This window comes from Chionomys nivalis, chromosome X (assembly GCF_950005125.1).
Source record: "Chionomys nivalis chromosome X, mChiNiv1.1, whole genome shotgun sequence".
Taxonomy (NCBI): Eukaryota; Metazoa; Chordata; class Mammalia; order Rodentia; family Cricetidae; genus Chionomys; species Chionomys nivalis.
Window position 1 is genome coordinate 16,993,131 of NC_080112.1, and position 20,193 is coordinate 17,013,323.

Below are 20,193 nucleotides of genomic sequence, written 5' to 3' on the forward strand. Positions count from 1 at the left end.
AAATTCAGAGAATCATTAGATCTTACTACAAAAGCCTGTATGCCACAAAACTGGAAAATGCAAAAGAAATGGACACTTTTTTAGATAAGTACCATATACCAAACCTAAACCAAGACCAGGTGAACGATCTAAATAGACCTGTTAGTCGCGAAGAATTAGAAACAGTTATCAAAAATCTCCCTTCCAAAAAAAGCCCAGGGCCAGATGGTTTCAATGCAGAATTCTACCAGAACTTCCAAGAAGAACTAATACCTATACTTCTTAATGTATTTCACAATATAGAAACAGAAGAGTCATTGCCAAATTCCTTTTATGAAGCTACAGTTACCCTGATACCAAAACCACACAAAGACCCAACCAAGAAAGAGAATTACAGGCCTATCTCACTCATGAACATCGACGCAAAAATTCTCAATAAAATACTGGCAAACCGAATCCAAGAACACATTAGAAAAGTTATCCATTATGATCAAGTAGGCTTCATTCCAGAGATGCAGGGCTGGTTCAACATACGCAAATCTATCAATGTAATCAACCATATAAATAAACTGAAAGAAAAAAACCATATGATCATTTCATTAGATGCTGAAAAAGCATTCGACAAAATTCAACACTCCTTTATGATAAAGGTCTTGGAGAGATTAGGGATACAAGGGGCATACCTAAATATAATAAAAGCTATTTACAGCAAGCCGACAGCTAACATTAAATTAAACGGAGAAAAGCTCAAAGCCATCCCACTAAAATCAGGAACACGACAAGGATGTCCACTCTCTCCATACCTCTTCAATATAGTGCTTGAAGTTCTAGCAATAGCAATAAGACAACATAAGGGGATCAAGGGGATCCGTATTGGAAAGGAAGAAGTTAAGCTTTCATTATTTGCAGATGATATGATAGTATACATAACCGACCCCAAAAACTCTACCAAAGAACTCCTACAGCTGATAAACACCTTTGGTAATGTGGCAGGATACAAAATCAACTCCAAAAAATCAGTTGCCTTCCTATACACTAAGGATAAGGAAGCAGAGAGGGAAATCAGAGAAGCATCACCTTTCACGATAGCCACAAATAGCATAAAATACCTTGGGGTAACTCTGACCAAGGAAGTGAAAGATCTATTTGGCAAGAACTTTAAGTCTTTGAAGAAAGAAATTGAAGAGGACACCAGAAAATGGAAGGACCTCCCTTGCTCTTGGATTGGGAGGATCAACATAGTAAAAATGGCAATTCTACCAAAAGCAATCTATAGATTCAACGCAATCCCCATCAAAATCCCATCAAAATTCTTCACAGATCTGGAGAAGACAATAATCAACTTTATATGGAAAAACAAAAAACCCAGGATAGCCAAAACAATCTTATACAATAAAGGATTGTCTGGAGGCATTACCATCCCTGACTTCAAACTCTATTACAGAGCTACAGTACTGAAAACGGCTTGGTACTGGCATAAAAACAGAGAAGTCGACCAATGGAATAGAATAGAAGACCCAGACTTTAGCCCACAAACCTATGAACACCTGATTTTCGATAAAGGAGCTAAAAGTATACAAGGGAAAAAAGAGAGCATCTTCAACAAATTGTGCTGGCAAAACTGGAAGTCAATCTGTAGAAGAATGAAAATAGATCCATATATATCACCATGCACAAAACTCAAGTCCAAATGGATTAAAGACCTCAATATCAGTCCAAACACACTGAATCTGATAGAAGAGAAAGTGGGAAGTACTCTACAACACATGGGCACAGGAGAACACTTCCTACGTACAACCCCAGCAGCACAAACACTAAGGACATCATTGAATAAATGGGACCTCCTGAGACTGAGAAGCTTCTGTAAAGCAAAGGACACTGTCACTAAGACAGAAAGGCAACCCACTGACTGGGAGAAGATCTTCACCAACCCCGCAACTGACAAAGGTCTGATATCCAAAATATACAAAGAACTCAAGAAATTAGACCGTAAAAGGTTAATCAATCCAATTATAAAATGGGGCACTGAGCTGAACAGAGAATTTTCAACAGAAGAAGTTCAAATGGCCAAAAGTCACTTAAGATCATGCTCAACTTCCTTAGCAATCAGAGAAATGCAAATCAAGACAACATTAAGATACCATCTTACACCGGTCAGAATGGCTAAAATCAAAAACACCAATGATAGCCTCTGCTGGAGAGGTTGTGGAGAAAGGGGCACTCTCATCCATTGCTGGTGGGAATGCAAACTTGTGCAACCACTTTGGAAAGCAGTGTGGCGGTTTCTCAGGAAAGTCGGGTTCAACCTACCTCTTGACCCAGCAATACCACTATTGGGAATATACCCAAGAGATGCCCAAACATACAACAAAAGTATATGCTCAACTATGTTCATAGCAGCATTGTTTGTAATAGCCAGAACCTGGAAACAACCTAGATGTCCTTCAATGGAAGAATGGATGAAGAAAGTATGGAATATATACATATTAGAGTACTACTCAGCAGTAAAAAACAATGACTTCTTGAATTTTGCATACAAATGGACGGAAATTGAAAACACTATCCTGAGTGAGGTAAGCCAGACCCAAAAAGAGGAACATGGGATGTACTCACTCATATTTGGTTTCTAGCCATAAATAAAGGACATTGAGACTATAATTCGTGACTCTAGAGAAGCTAAATAAGAAGGTGAACCCAAAGAAAAACATATAAGCATCCCCCTGAATATTAACCTTCATCAGGCGATGAAAGAAGACAGAGACAGAGACCAACATTGGAGCACTGGACTGAAGTCTCACGATCCAAAGGAGGAGCAGAAGGAGAGTGAGCACGAGCAAGGAACTCAGGACGGCGAGGGGTGCACCCACACACTGAGGCAATGGGGATGATCTATCGGGAACTCACCAAGGCCAGCTGGCCGGGGACTGAAAAAGCATGGGACAAAACCGGTCTCGCTGAACATAATGGACAATGAGGACTACTGAGAACTGAAGAACAATGGCAATGGGTTCTTGATCCTATTGCATGTAATGGCTTTGTGGGAGCCCAGGTAGTTTGGATGCTCACCTTAATAGACCTGGATGGAGGTGGGTGGTCCTTGGACCTCCCACAGGGCAGAGAAACCTGCTTGCTCTTTGGGCTGAGGAGGAAGGAAGACTTGATTGGGGGAGGGGGAGGGAATGGGAGGTGGTGGCGGGGAAGAGGCAGAAATCTTTAATAATTAAATTAATTAATTAATAAAAAAAAAGAAACTAAAAAAAAAAAAAAAAAAGAAAAAGTATTATAGAAATTTAAGATAGACCTTGTAGCTAATGGGATTTTCTAGCTAAATTCAGGATCTATGGGGGACATGAGGTCAATATGAAGCCTGATCTTGCCATGACTCATGAACTGTGTCTTTTTCCCTTGTTCATTATGGTGTGTCTTCTTCTGTAATAAACTCTAGCCACATGTATACTGATGTTTGGTACCATGAGTTCTTCTGGTTAATTATTGATGTTCAAGATATCCCAAGTATTTTCTAAGAAATAAAATATACCCACAATATGCTTGCTTCTTTATGCTCACTAACGATTGTTACATCTTCTATTTATGATAAAAATGCACCAGAAAATTTATCAGTAGCTAAATATAATACATATTTAATTATATATTTCATACCTACATCTAAAGAATAAAATGCTGCAAAGCAACAAGTACTATAATCATTCTCATAATTCTTTATTGTTACCTTTAGACAATGACATTTAACAATAATAAAATGATGATTTATGAGATTTAACCTAACCCTAGTGCTAACCCTGAAACAAGGTGAGGCTAGAGAGATGGCTTAGCAATTAAAAGGGCACACACATAGATAGATGGACAGACAGACAGACAGACAGACAGATAGATAGATAGATAGACAGACAGACAGATAGATAGACAGATAGATAGACAGACAGATAGATACATACATACATAGATAGATGATAGATAGATAGATAGATAGATAGATAGATAGATAGATAGATAGATAGATTTTAAGAGAGAGACGTAATCATGGTGGTGGCAAAGGCCTTTAATCCCAGCACTCTGGAGGCAGAGGCAGGTGGGTCTCTGTGAGTTCAAGGCCAGCCTGGTCTACAGAGCGAATTCCAGGACATATATAGAAGAAGAGAAATATATTAGAAGAAGAGAAAAGGACCTGCAGCGGGGACCTCAATCCCACAAAATATAATCCTTGCCAGCACTACAAAGAAACCTTTAATTGTTTTTCAAAATCACTGTCCTATGTCTTTTACATGTCTAAATGAAAATTAGTCACCTACCCCCATATTTTTAAACTCAAACCAGCCTCCCACTGCCATATTTTTTCAATGTTAACTGAATAACAAGCAAAAATTACAGTAACCACCCAAAGAGAAATTGCTTTCTTTTTAAATCTTGCATCTAAAGTAGCACTCAGTAGCTACATCAAAGTCGAAATATATCATTAGGAACGTATAATAGAGAACTTATCCCAAGTAGTAAAAATCATGAAGTTAGTATTTATTTCAATACCCTTCTGAGAACACACTCTAATTCCAATAATGCAATTTTAGAATACTTAAGTAACATTAATATCTGTGTCTTTACCACAGCACACAGTCGAAAATAGCATAGCAGAACTGTAACTTCTGAACAGCAAATCATAAGAATTAAAAATACTAAGAGAAGGAAGGCAAACAGGTAGTGCATATGAGCAGACTTAAAAACAAGCACAAGATTTAAATTTTTAACATTACATAGAAAAAGACTATCACACAATTCTCGATGTTTTTCCTTCTCTCCCTGCCCCTACTCCCGCAAACCCTCCCTTTCCTCATCTTCCCCCACCCCTTTCTGAAATAGGATCTCAACATAACTCTGGCTGTCCTGGAACTCACTTTGTGGACCAGGTTCATAGAGATCTACCTACTTCTTCCTCCCAAGTGCTGGGATTAAAGGTGTGTAGGACCATGGCTGGCCAGCCTTTAAACTCTTTATTCCAAGCCTCCAGTCATCCACATAGTACTAAAAGTAATCTCTTACTAACATACTTTCAGATTTCAGCCTCACCTTTTCTAGAAGTGTACACCACTTTTTACCCATGTTTATCTGTTTACATTACTAAGTTTAAACTTGAGACTCATCAATATCTCTACACAGATTAAAGTTGTCATTTTAGAAACAAAAGATTTGTAATTGCCATAAATATCGCTAAACATATTATATACCAGAAAATGACAGACTCAAATATGCCTTTGCATTTGAAGCTCTAAAGATGCCTCTCCAACTATGTCTTCATAGTGTGGTGCAAGGAATTCTATTAACTAATCTTTCAAACAGGCATCTTTTAAAACTATGTGTGTGGGTTGTATTTAGGGCAAACCAAAAGAAATCAATGACTACCTTTGTCATTGGAAAGCTGAACTGATTACATCGGAAAGAATAACAAACATCTTTAAAAGCCCCCTGAATCCAAGCATCGAGGCACATGCTACTCGTACAGGCATACGAGGGAACTCAGCTGCTCAGGAAGCTAAGGCAGGAGGATCACAAATTCAAGAGCAGTTTATGTAACTTAGTGAGGCTGTCTCAAAATTAATAGTAAAAAGGAGGGCAGAGGAGCCCCTCCTTTGAATGCAGAAAGCCCTCATTCCAGATTCCAGTACAATTAAATTAATTAATCAACTGTGGTTCATTTTTAAAGCTGGGAGTATTGAGAAAACCATTAAATTAGTAAATACTTCACTGAAGTATAATATGAAATATATTTGGGTGTGAGGATAATAAGCAAGGTTGGCGGGAATATTCTGTAATTAATAAGCATGTACAAGTTACACACACTACTTTTTCAATGTAGAAAATATTGATTCTTATTTTGACACCTTTTTGACAGATTTTTTTTTCTGAAGTTGAACCTAGGGCCTTGGAAGTGTTAAGCAGGCACTCTCCCACGGAGCTAGACAGGCAACCGAAAGCCCCAGAGTCGACCGTTTGCCTTTCAAACCAATTTGTCCCAATCCTGCTTCAAAAGCCAGGCCTTAGAATGGACATGGCTAATTCTTCTTTTTGAGGACTTAAAAGATTTGTTTGAGCCAGGCAGTGGTGGCACACACCTTTGATCCCAACTCTTGGGAGACAGAGACGGGAGGATCTCTGAGTTCAAGGCCAGACTTGTCTACAGATCAAGTTCCAGGACAAGATTGTTTGAAAGACTACTACGGTTTAAACAAAAAAGTATTATTAAAAAATAATAAAAACATAGCTACTGCATTTTACTTCTTTTTTAAAGCTAATGTTTTTTATAAAGTAGTGTGTGTGTGTGTGTGTGTGTGCATGTCACTGTGTTAGATCCAGTGGAGCTGGACTTCCAGGCAACTATGAACTGTCTCATATGGGTGCTGGAAACAAAATTCAGGACCTCTGGAAGAGCAGTAAGTGCCCACAAGCACTGTCGCTACTGACTTGTACCTATTGCCTTTGTCTGTCTCCAAACCTCTCTCCATAGCAATATGCTAGCTGGCCAGTTTTTAAATCCAGCTAAGAACATAAAAGAAAGAAAGGGGTAAAGCCAGCATGATGGCGCACAACCTTAATCCCAGCACTCGTGAGGCAGAGGCTGGCGGATCTCTATGAGTTCCTACAGGACTAGTTCCAGGACAGTTAAGACTACACAAAGAAACCCTATCTTGAAAAGAAGAAAGAGAAGAAATGAGAGAGTGGTCATCAAGCTAATGTAGTAAAGCGCTTGCCCATATTTTTGGAGGCAGGGTCTTGCTCTATGTAGCCCAGGCTGGACCTGTCCTCATACTCTTCCTGACTCAGCCTCACAAACTGCAGGGATGGCAGGGGTCACAGGCATTTGTCATCACACAGAGCTGACTTTTCTTCTTCTTTCCTGTGCTGAGGATAGAACCCAGGGCCTGTGCATCCTAAGCAAGCGCTCTACTACTAAGCTACCTCCCCAGCTCAAGCTAGCGCGCTTTGAAACAGAAGGCACAGTTACTCATTTTGCAAATACATATAACCATTACATTATCATAATTTTTAAATCATGACAGATTAAAAGTAGCAAAAAAAATGGTATAAGCAACAGGTATTCTGACACCAGATCTAATAGTTGACAGGAAGAAAACAGAAAAGGACTATGTACAGCTCAGTACACATGAAAACTCAAAAGCCAATAAAGCCAATAATCTGCATATTAATTTTAGCTGAGGAATTCTAAATATTCCTTTGGAAGGGCAATATTAAAATATAAAAATCAGATCTCCCCTTTCCATATTTAGGTGCCTCCCACCCTACGGTTTCCATATGCCTGCTGTCCCACGAGGTTCAGTTAAGTCCTGGAAAATGTCTCTAAGGCATGGAAAACAGCTTACCAAGAGGTTACTTTTCCAATTTTAATTTTTTTCCTGTGTGTCTATGTGTGTGGGTGCAGGCATGCCACTGTACTTGTATGGAGGGCACAGGATTACTGGTGGGAGTCAATTCATTCCTTCCATAGTGTGAATTCAATGATCAAACGCACGTGGACAGGCAATCTCACTGACCTCTATTTATTTATGTGGATGTCTGTTTGTGTGTGTGTGTGTGTGTGTGTGCCCGTGCCCACAGAGGCTAGCTACTAGAACTGGAGTTACGGGAAGTTGTGAGTCACCCACTATGGGTGCTGGGAACTGAATTAGGTCCTCTTGAAGAGCAACAAGTACTCTCAACTGATGAGCTATTATTCCAGCCCCAAACCCTGGTTATTAATTTTTTTAAGTAAATCTTCATAGAGAATTCCATTAGAGTCATGTTTAAAAGCTGCAAATTAAATCTGTTCCCTAGGAAATTAACCAAAGCCAAATTAATATTTCCTGAATAAAGTAAAGATAGATGAGATATTATACAAGAATTTAACCTCTTTGAAATGATACAAAGTCAATCAAAAACTAAAACTTTGAGGTTTTTACTTGGCATGAAGAAAGCCCTATGCTCAATCCTACCAACACAAAATTTCTAGTCTTTATAAAATATGTATATTACTATAAACTAAAGCCATTCTACTGTGCTGTACAACATTAGAACTTATTAATTTAATTTTATTTTGGTACCTATCATCCATCTTCCTTGATTTTATCTTCGAACACTGCACACAAGTCCTGAACCATTACATTATTACTGAACTATTACCATATAAATATGCACTAATGTTATGGATTAAACCAAGCTTGAATTTATTGAGATGTGATACTCACCAAATATGGTTTAGAATGTAAGGAAGTTGCAGAAAAATACAGCCAAAGGGTAAAAGACTACCAAGTATAATAGTTGGCTTGATAAAGAAACTCCTTTTGGGACTCACAAGAGGAGTCTCTTGTGTTTGAACTGGAAACTCAAACTGCTTAAAAATACATAAAGCAACAATAAAAGTGAGTGAGACAAATTCATAGACATAATGACAATACAATACAGAATCCTCAAACTGAACAACACATGAACATCATATGGGCTAGGACTAGATCACCACTGTGCAATAAAAGTACAATGTAAATAGGGATATGATACATACATATATATATATATAGTTTTTAAGGTTTTTAGTAGTTACATAAAAATATAAAAAGTAACAGGCAAAATCATTTTAAGAGTATATCTTATTTGCTATAACAGGAGTATATTTTATTTGCTATAACAACTAGTCTTTGAAGTCAGGTGTGGTGATTTACACACAGGCACGTGCTATCAAATCCCGATTTTGCTAGGGATTGAACCCAGGACGTCTTGCTTGGTAGCCAAGCACTCTACTGATCGACACCTGCAGCCCTGGGTATCTTCCTTTGCAAACACATTCTAATATGAAATAGGCATGTTTAAAAGCTCCCTCCAAATTTACCTAAAAAAATTATCTTCTAAATAAATTTATCAATGAATTTGTCAGCAGTATTCAATTTTTTTCTTTTTCCTGTTTTCTGTAGAACTCCATTTTCTACTTCATCAGGGTTTTTTGCTTGTTTGTTTTTCTTCTCTCCTCCCCACCCGCGTCTCAAACTAGTTTTGTACAGTCCTTTTGCAGAGTGGGCATATTTAGTCTTTTGGGGGCATCTGCTCCTTTTCTCTTATACATAGAATTAGGCTAACTGCAAATCTGTAACTGATCATCCCATTTCTCGATTGTGTCTTTGCTCTCTTCTCCCACTATAAAAGCATTTGCAGTCCAAGACAGTTGATGTTAGCCTTTCTATACTATGTCCTTTTAATTTTGTCCATCAAAGATAAATGTGATGATGTGGAAAGTATACTAAACAGTGTCTTAAAGTGTTGCTGTCTTTTACTTATTTTATATCTTCAATTCAAAAATGATTTAAAGGTTGTTTTATTGGTATTTTTGTATTTTATTTATGGCATATACACAGTAAGGTATTTCAAGCATCAATCAAAAGTCAAAAGCAGTATTTTTAAAGTTTATCTCTTCCTTTTTCCCAAAGTACACTCCCAAAAAATGTTAGTGGTGCTGAAACTCCAAAGCAACATGCAAACAGACTTGCCAATGTACTAAAGGATACAGCAGCTGGTGAATGTTCTATCCAAAGAATTAGATTCCTAATAAAGATACCAGCGAAGACAATTCTGAGGAGAGGGGTAGAGAACACCATTGCACAATATACTGCCAGAAAATGTTATAAAGATATTTAATGCGAATGTCAGAACATTGTTTTGGTGAGAATGATTAGTTACAATGTTAAGCCCTAGAAACATATTACATCACAATGCACAAATTGGTCCTTGAGCTGAGACTTAAACATGTTATCACGCAATAGCAGTTAATTTACAAATATGATTACAAATCCTCTCATCTTTACATCTTCAAAATCTAGCAGAAATAGAAATAATGTATAGATTAATATGTCACTAAACAGTATAACGAACCCATTGAAGAAGCAACATATATGAAAAACAGGTTTTTGAAACCCAAACTGAAATAGGCTGTGTGATGCACTCAAAATCAATAAAACACTTGCTAAATGAACTAGCTACAACAGTGGCAATACTAAGTGTGTCTCCACGTGTTCCAGATGAATTTGTATATGACTATGATTGTGTTAGAATACCCAAAATACAAACTTGAAAAGACATAGACAAAGACTAACTTATGGAAGTCTCTGAATGTTAAGGAAAACAGACTTTATCCTGATGGAGGAAGGTCATTGGCTAATAAAGAAACTGCCTTGGCCCATTTGATTGGCCAGCCTTTAGGTGGGTGGAGTAAACAGAATAGAATGCTGGGAAGAAGGGAAGTGAGCTCAGATGCCATGCAGCTGCTCCCCAGGGCAGACGCGATGAAGCAAGCCGCCAGGTCAGACATGCTGAATCTTTCCCAGTAAGACTGGTGCTACACAGATTATTAGAGATGGGTTGATTGGGATATGAGAATTAGCCAGTAAGGGTTAGAGCTGATGGGACAAGGAGTGTTTAAAAGAATACAGTTTGTGTGTTGTTATTTCGGGGCATAAGCTAGCCAGGCAACCAGGAGCTGGGGCAGCAGGAACACAGCCCGCAGCTCTCACAACATTATCCCATCAAAATCCAGGATGAATTAAAGAGGTATTCATCCTGTTTAGAGACCCTCCCACTTTCAAGAGTTCTCTCTCACTTTTCCTAATCTATGTTTCCCTGCTCAAAAATAAAAATTAAAAATTGAGCTGAAGAGGTTTAAACTCCAATTTGTTATGATTACATGCATTTGGGGGGACGATTAATGTGTAACACAGTGCATGTGTGGCGGGTGGCGATCAGCCTGTGGGGGAAGATAGAGTCTGTATAATGTGGTAGTTAAAACATAAAGGGGATGGTCACAAGATAGAAAGACCTAGCTGACAAGAGTCTGACTAAAGATAGCATATTGAACTCATGTAGCATGAATTCTAATTGATCTTAATAATAAAAGCCCAAAGTCAGATATAGGTGTTAATGCTGAAAGATCAGAGAAGCAGAGCAGCCAAACACTAGTTCTTACCTCCACTGAATCCTCAGACCAAAGGGGCTATCTTGACCCTATGAATCCTCAGACTAAATGCTCTGAGCTCCTGTATCCTCGTGCCTTATATTCCTCTCTCTGCCCAGTCATGTCCCTGCCTGTCTCCACCTCCCTAGCTCTGGGATTAAAGGTGTGAGTCACCACTACTTGACTCTGTTTCTTTTTTAGACTGATTCAATCTCGCGTAGCCCAGGATGACCTTGAACTCAGAGATCTCTGTGCCTCTGTCTCCTAAAGTCTGGATTTAAATGTGTGTGCCACCACTGCCTGGCCTCTATGGGTAACTAGTGTGGCTAGTCTGATATTCAGGCAAGCTTTATTTGTTAAAGCACAAACAAAATAATATCACCACAAACTCATGCATTTGGATCTCCTTCCTTTTCAAAACCATGATAAAAATATAGCAAAAAAATTATAAAAAGTCATAATTGCAAAACTTTGGATGTTACAGGAAAGAAAAACATTGGAAAAAATTTTAGCTCTAAATAGTGGGCCAGGTAAATAGTAACTAAACCAATATATTTGAGAAAGTTGCCTTCCAACCTCATAGCAGAGAAAGCTGAGAGGCAACTGAATTTATATTGAGAGCTCCGAAAAGGCTGAAGAATGTTCAGAGGCCAAGTCCTTCTCTAAGCACGCACAAAAGGTGACTTATGAAAGTTAGCCTAAGAAGCTAAGAAACCTACAAATTCCTGTACCCACTAGTCACAGCCCAGCAACTTCCCTTCCCCCACCTCAGCAGAAGACTGAAGGGTCTACTCTCTTGGGAAGAAGCCTTCAAACGCAGGAGAATAATTTTCGAAGTCTATCATAAGGCATCCTTGGAGCAATTAGCAGCGATATTACAACCATAAAACAAGAAGAGGAAATTTTAAGGACTTTCGAGGTAATAAAAGAACTCTTGGGAGTTAAAAATATGACAAGAGGAATTAAAACCTCAATAAAATGGTTGAGAGATAGATCTGATCAAATGCCTTAAAGAGAAGCCCAACAGAACAGCAAAAAGCGCAACAAGAGGACAATAGCATGAAGAAGCTGGGGTGCAGGAGCTGAAGGCGTGTGCGCACCACACCAGGTTCGTAACAGGCTCTGTCTACGGACCTTGTTTGAGACTTTTCCGGAAATAACTCTTCCATCTTAAGTTCCCTCAGGTCCAGTCCAAAACTAGAATCCTAATGCTGCTTTCTTTCCTGCCCTCTCTTGTCAATGCCTTATTCAAGAACATTGCACCGGATGCTGTTCTTCTTCAATTATAAGTTACAATTATAAGTCATTTAAAAACAAATTTCCACTATTCTTTCATTTTACTGTTTGTACTTCACCGCCCCCCCCCCAACTTGTATTTAAGATCTTTTCTAGCAAGACCCTTTCCAGCAGGTGTATCTCTTCTACTTTTTAACTGGATATACTTTCCTTTAAATGCACCTTCAATTTCTTTCAAACAATAACAAAGCCTCTGCTTCCTGTTTTTAAATGTTTTGTGCCTTATAAGGAAGCCTGGTTTTCCATGATTTAACCACACTCCCCAAAATGCTTTTAATACCTTTCTGTTCTAATGAATTTGTTTAATCATAATATTCCTTTGCCAAATTTCCTACTTTTGAGATTCATTTCAGCTGTTATCATTCCTTAGCCAGAAAATTACTTCTCACTTGACAAATCATAGCCTCCCTTCTTAGACATAAACTCAATTAAACCATCTCAACAATGTCCCTTTAGAAAGTAAACTCTAGAATGTTAATATGAGGTTTAATAAATCTATAACTATTCTGAAACATTATGTTTTTGCATGCTGAAAATTTCTTACTATGTCAACCTTATTATTTCTAGACTTTTAGTAGCATGTGATAAGCAGAAAATTTAGAGTTAAATTTGAGTCTCCCCGCTTCATCTTCCACATGAAACATTTATATACATATTCATCGAGTATCTGCTGAGTATTTACATGTTAATCTTTATAAAAATCTTGCTTTGAAGAAAAGATAATCTAGTAATATTCAGACACCACAGACAAATAAATTACAATGCAGTGTGGGAAATACAGAGCAGACGAATGAGCAGAGGGCACTAAGACACTAGAAGAAAAGGACAAAACATTTTAAGCTCAAAAACCAATTTCACAATCCATCAGTTTATTTCTCTAAACAACACTGCAACACGGGCACTAGAGGCAAGGAAATGGACATTCAGAGAAGCTATGGGACTTACCAAAGTCAGTCAACCAGTGCTGAATTTTACAATTCAAGCTTTCTTCCAGTTGAATGTCGCAATATATACCCATCAAATTATGTTCCCTCTTCCTTCTCTATTGCTTTATGTTTTCTTTCACAGACTAGAATTTAACCCAGTACCTTACATATGCTAGTCCATCACTCTGTTGTCATTGATTTATATTCTTAGTCTAATATTTATCGCTTTTAGGGTTACATAGAGCAAAGGCATATAGCCTTTTTGCACATAACTCTAAATCCATTTATAAACTGAGAAAATTAAATTCTCCTTCACCTTAGTATAGTTGAATAAATAATAATTCTAGTACTTTATGATGCTTATCATCTGCATATGATATCCCATAAACCACATCTGGTTTCTGAATTTAAAACTGCATTCTGTTTTCCAGTACTGAGTAGAAAACAGAAACTTTATCTTTATCTCTCCACTTATACAACAATTGACTCATAAAAGACCTAAACTCTGAAGCTTCTACAGGACAATATAGGGGGAACTAATTTAAGATCTATGAAGAATAAGACTCCAATAGCTCAGGAAACAGTTACAAGACTTGATCAATCGGATTATGTCTGCAGTATGGAACAAAATATTTGCCAAATATTCAACTGACAGGGATATATATGTGGGTGTGTCTGTGTGTGTGTGTCTGTGCATACATATATAATATACAAAATTAAGGCAAAATACCAGATAATCCTTCTAACAATGAAAATGGATATGCTCATATACTTTTTTTTTCTTTTTTTTAAAAAAACGATTGTTAGGGTTACAGTTTTGTTATGTAACACTATGCATAGTAACCAAACTATACAATCACCACCAGTACCTGTAAGCAACCGTGTGGTATTTTATCTAGCCATAAAGAAAAATAAAATTATATTGGCAGAAAATTGGATGAAAGTGAAGATTAACATGTTAAGTGAAAAAGCCTGCTCCAGAAAGAAAAGTATGTTTTCTTTCGTGTAAGGAAGGGAAGGAACAGAGATAAAAAATGTCACAGATACACAGAAAGAAAAGAACAAAATTAATAAGTGTAAATCCTGATTAACATTATGTTAAATGTAAACTAATGCCATAACTTGAAGAGAGAAATGTCAAAAGTAGAGGAGGAACAATAGGAGAAGAGAAGGGAAAGGAACAAAGAACAAGGACTTAACTAAGAGGCAGGGTCATATTTAGACTCCGGGAAGGAAAATGGAAGAGAGTTAAGAGAATGTTTTACAAGATGGTGCTGTATCTCAGGGATAGAGTATTTGCGTCGCATACCCAAGGGCTTCAGTTACATTCTCAGCATCAAACAAACAAACAAAAACTGTTTTTCTGAAAAGAGACAAAACCTGAAAATACTAAAGGGAATGAAACATTAGAAAAAAAAAAACAATTTAGCTTGGTGTTTAAGAGCACTGGTTGCTCTTCCAGAGGACCTAGGTTCGATGCCCAGCACACACATGGCAGCTAACAAACAGATGGAACTCCAGTCCCAAGGGCTCTGACACCCTTTTCTGGCCTCTGTAGGCACTATATACCTTTAGTACACAGGCTTACATTCTGGAAAACACCTACATACCTAAAACAAAAATAACAAAAATGCTTGGGGAGAGAAAAGTGAGACAGGAATATAAGAGGTGGGGAAGGAAAAGACCAAAGAGCAGTTCAAAAAGATCAATTTAAAGAAATATACTAAAAACCTAACATATATAATGATATCTGGCAAAACATAATTCATATAAAATGTGAGACAACTTAGTGACCACACATGTCTAAGTAGCATTGTGTGGTATAGTGACTTTTGAGCAAAACTGCTTAGGCCTAAATTCTGCCCATCCTCCCATGGATGGCCTTACACTCTGACTCATACATTCAACACTGACTGCAATCAGTGGGTCATAAAGAAAAAGAAAAGGTATGACCTTGGGAGGGTGATGTGGGAAATCTGGGAGAAGTTGGAAGAAGAAGAGGAATAGGTCTCATCAAAATACCTTGTATTTATGCATGGAATTCTTGATAGATACATATGATAAAAATTTTAAATCATTTGTTTGGGGAATAGAGATGCTTAGCAGTTAATAGTGCTTCCTGACTGGATGTGGGAGGCAGAGACATGGAGATACTTGCAAGCTGGAGGCCAACCTGACTTACTGAACCTGCCAGGGTTACAAGGTGAGAGTCTGTCTCAATAACAGAAAGCAACTCCTTACAAACCCATGGTAAAGACCTTGTCTCCAAAAAGACACTAAAGGACCAATGACATGTCCCCTCCAGCAGAAGTGGCTGCTGCGCAAACCTGATAGCCCAAATTCAGTCCCTGGATCCCACACTGGAAAGAGAGAACTGACTCCCAAGAGTTTTCCTTGACCACACTCATGCTGTGACACCGCCATACCCACACTTAAACATACACACACACATACACACACACACACATCACTTACACAGTTGTGTGCATATACTCAGGTGCATATGCGTTCACACACAGAGAGACAATAAAAAAATTACAGAAATAAAAAAAATGTAAAAATAGAATAGGAAAAGCAGAGGAGTGATTCCTGTTCTTCAAAATGACCCAAACCAGCATCCACATCCATCTGGCAGCTCACCACTGCCTAGAACCCACTGCCTGGAACCCTAGATTCTGGAAATCTGATGCTATCTTCTGGCTGGTGCAGATGCCAGCATTCACATATACATACTAACACACAAGCACACAGACATCCATATAAAATAAAAAAAATTAAGAAGCATTTGTTTTTAAAATCTCCATGAGCAAAATGAACAGGAAATCAGATAATGGAAAATAAAAAAGATGTGAGAAGCCATGCAGGCAGTGAGAAATGTGAGAAAAAAATAATTCACACTACGGAGCCCATGAAAGGGTCAGAAACTGATAACAGCAGGTATTCTATGAGTAACGAGAAGAGGTGGGAAGTGACTAAAGGAAGAGACTTTTGTGAAAGCTTTTTGAGAAGTGGGGACTTCTATTTCCTCCCTCCCTTGCAGCAGATATCTGGAGGCGTCTTCTCAGTGCTAGAGAACAGCAGACAAGGCAAAGGAAATGGCTACTCTGAAATGCTTAAGTAGCCAAATACACACTAAATTTTCTAGGTTTAGACACTCTCTGTCTTCTCCCACATATCTCTTAGAAGGGTACTGATCAGATAGTAACTCCCCAGACAGGAGACTAGAAAATATGTCTCTTGGGTAAGTGATTAGACACATACTTAAACCCTAAAGATAATGTCCTAGGAGGTTTCCAGAAAAAAGAAAAAAAAAGAATAAGGTGGAGAGTGATAGAAGCAAGATACTCGATGACCTCCTCTGGTCTCTACACATGCATGTATATATATATGTATATATATATATATATATATAGAGAGAGAGAGAGAGAGAGAGAGAGAGAGAGAGAGAGAGAGGAGGGGGGGAGGGAGGGAGGGAGGGAGGGAGGGAGGGAGAGAGGGAGGGAGGGAGGGAGGGAGGGAGAGAGGGAGGGAGAGAACTGATACAAAACAATAGCTAGAGAGTCTGGTTCAACCTACAGTGAAGATCTGAGTCTCCACATGTCTCTATATGTTGATAGTGTTTATTATCTTATTCCCAGACATTTAACAAGCTCTCTGTATGTAGCCCACTCTGGCCAAGACCTCATTATATAGAATAGGCTGGCCTCAAATTTGAGGTGAGCTCCTGCCACAGTCTCCCAAATGCTGAGATTGTGGCATGCACCACTATGCCTAAATATTCCCACACATACATATATATAAATAACAGCAGTTGTCAGGCCTTTAGGAAAGACATGAAAAATAGAGGCTAAAAATGATTTTCAAAATTGGAAAGTAAACTCAAAAGAAATGACACTATTCATCAAAAAAAGAATACGCAGTTAGCTCGTTACTATCTTAACCCATGAGACACAGACAAGATGTTTTGGTGTGTGTGAGAGAGAGAAATGTACCCTGTAGGCTGAGGTATTTCAGCACTCTGTCTCCAGCTGGTGATGATGTTTTGGGATGCTATAGCACTTTTAGAAGGCATGGCCCTGATAGAAGATGCATGTCCCTGAAAAGGGCTTTGAGAATTCACAGCCTTAGCCCACTTCCAGTTTGTTCTCCCTCTGCTTTGGAGCTTATAGTTGAAGATGTGATCTCACCTCTTTCTGTTTCAGGCATTCTCACCATCCCTCCTTATCACCATGGACTCTCCTTGTGGGACAGTAAGCAAAAACAAAACCAAAAGCAAACAAAACCCTTCCTATAAGTTGCCTTGTTCATAGTGTTTTATGACAGCAACAGAAAAGTAACAAAATATACAAGCTAGGCAATTGCTGTGTCAGGAAGAAGAGCTCCATCCCCGAGAAGCGATATTTTAAAGGAATGTTCAGAAAACCAAAAGATTCCCATCGTGGTGATGTAATTTCAGTACGGGGAAACTGAGACAGGAAGACTGACTCAAGTTTGAGGCTGCTTAGGGTAACATAGCAAGACCTTGCTTCAGAAAAACAAACCAAAAATGAATAAATTAAAAACTCAATGGTCATAATGCAAAAGTAGCAGTAAAAAATTCACAATCTAGAAAGTGAAACAAAAGCTGAGTGTTGTACTTCAAATTTCAGTACTTGGGAGACAGATGCAGAGATTGCTACAAACATAAGGTCAGTCTGACATACATATCAAGTTTCAGCCCAGCAAGGGCCACATAGTAGTGAGACGCTGTCTCAACAAAACAAAATTTCAGTCAACCTTGGGAAAGATCCCAATAGAAAAGTACCTGTGTAGTGGGAGCTGTGGGCCTCTTCCCACAGCCCGGCTCATGGCTGCCTAGCTAGCTTATGCCCCGAAATAACAACACATAAACTGTATTCTTTTAAACACTGCTTGGCCCATTTCTATTCATTTGTGTAGCACCCCAAGGTGTGCTTACCGGGAAGATTCTAGCCTACGTCCATCCTAGGTCGGAGCTTTATTGCGTCTGCCGGGGAGAGGGGAGCATAGCGTCTGCTCCAGAGAGAAGAGCTGTCGAGTCTGAGCTCACTTCCTCTTCCTCCCAGCATTCTGTTCTGTTTACTCCACCCACCTATGTTTTAACCTATGAGGGCCAAGCAGTTTCTTTATTACTTAACCAATGAAATCAACAGATTGATATATGACACTCCCACATCATACCTGCTTTGCATGTGCAAGGCTTTGGTTTTAATTCTGAGTGCTGTAAAAATAAATAAAAGTACTATAAGTCATACAAAACAAAAAGCACATCTATAAAGAAAACATCGATAAACCGGATGCATCCATGTTCACATCTTTTGCTATACAAAAGACAACCACTACAAGAAATAGTTATAAATTCTATGGCAGAGAAATGACTTGTATACATAAAAAACTCAAAATTGGACAAGAAAGAAACAAAGTAGGAGTGGGTATGGATCTCAATTGCTAGAGTATAAGAGTAGCAAACACAAAGGCCATTGTAATTCTCAGAACTGCAGAGAGCCGAGTGCAGCAGTGAATACCTAGAATCCTAGCCCTTGGGAAGTGGAGGCAGAAGGGTAAAAAATTCAAGGTCATCCTTGGACACAAGGCAAGTTCAAGGATAGCGTAGGTGACCAGAGATCCTACCTCAGAAAAAAAAGTCAATAACAGAAAAGAAAAAAAAAGAAGCTAGTAGATAGGCGCATGCCTGAAATCCCAGCACTAGGGGGATGTCTTAGGGTTTTATTGCTGTGAAGAGACACCACGACAAGACAGCTCTTATAAAGGAAAACACTTCATTGGGGCTGGCTTACAGTTTTCAGTCCATGACTGTCACGGCAGGAAAGATGGCAGTGTGCAGGCAGACATGGTATGGAGAAGTTGCAGAGAGTTCTACAACTTGATTCACAGGCAACAGAAGCAACTATATCCCACACTGAGTGTAGTGTGAGCACGAGAACTCAAGGCCCACCCCACAGTGACACACTTCCTCCAACAAGGCCACACTACCTAACAGCACTACTCCCTATGGGTCAAGCATTCAAGCACATGAGTCTATGGAGGCCATTCCTGTTTAAACCACCACAGGGACTAAGAATGGAAGATTGTAGACAAGGAAACATGGAGAAAAGAACCAATTAAAAATGGGTAAAGATTTAGGCCTGTGAGATGGCTCAGTGGATAAAGGCACTTGCTTTGAAGTCTGCTAGCCTGAGTTTGATCTCCAGAACTCACATGGTGGAAGAACAAAACGAGTTCCTGACTGTTGTCTTCTGACCTCCATACACTTACCACGGGACATTCTTGTACTTGAACACACTCAATAAATAAATAAATAAACGTAAAACACACACACACATACATATATATACATATATATATGTAATTGTAATGAAGTTTTAAAAAATAAGTAAAGATTTGAGTAGACACATCACTCACCATGAGACACTCTTGACCTTGAACATACTCAATAAATAAACACAAAACATGTATATTTGCATATATAAATACTTGTAATGAACTTTTAGAAATAAGTAAAGATTTGAATAGATACTTCACATGCCTAGCATGAGCAGTGCTCTACATAGGACTAGGAGTGAGAGGGGGATAGCAGAAGAGGGAGAGAGGGAAGGAGAGAAGAAAGGACGGAGAAAGGGGAAGGATGGAGGGAGGGAGAGGTGGGTAGAGAGGAGGAAGGAAAGTGGTTATCTTAGGAATAGAAAGGAAGGTCTGAGGAATTTATAAGCAGTAAAAAGAATGGCTTCAGTGAAAAGGTAGAATAGATGTCTAAGAGAGGAACAAGAGCTGAATGAGCCAGGCTCTAAAAGAAGTGCGAAGGGAACAGAAAGGATCCCAATAGTGGTAAAGTTGCCTTCCAATCATAGTTTAAGTGTTAATTGCCCTTGTAAGGCCTTCCCAGGTGTGTCAAGCTGAAGCAGTCTTTTCCTCCACTACATTTAATATATACCCATGTAACCTCCAGGCTTTCTAACA

At 38.7% G+C, this 20,193-nt stretch overlaps 1 pseudogene; it reads right to left on the reverse strand.

The window, feature by feature from the left end:
* Window positions 1–20,193, reverse strand: part of LOC130867504 (transmembrane 9 superfamily member 2-like) — a 103,325-nt pseudogene that overhangs the window by 11,421 nt on the left and 71,711 nt on the right.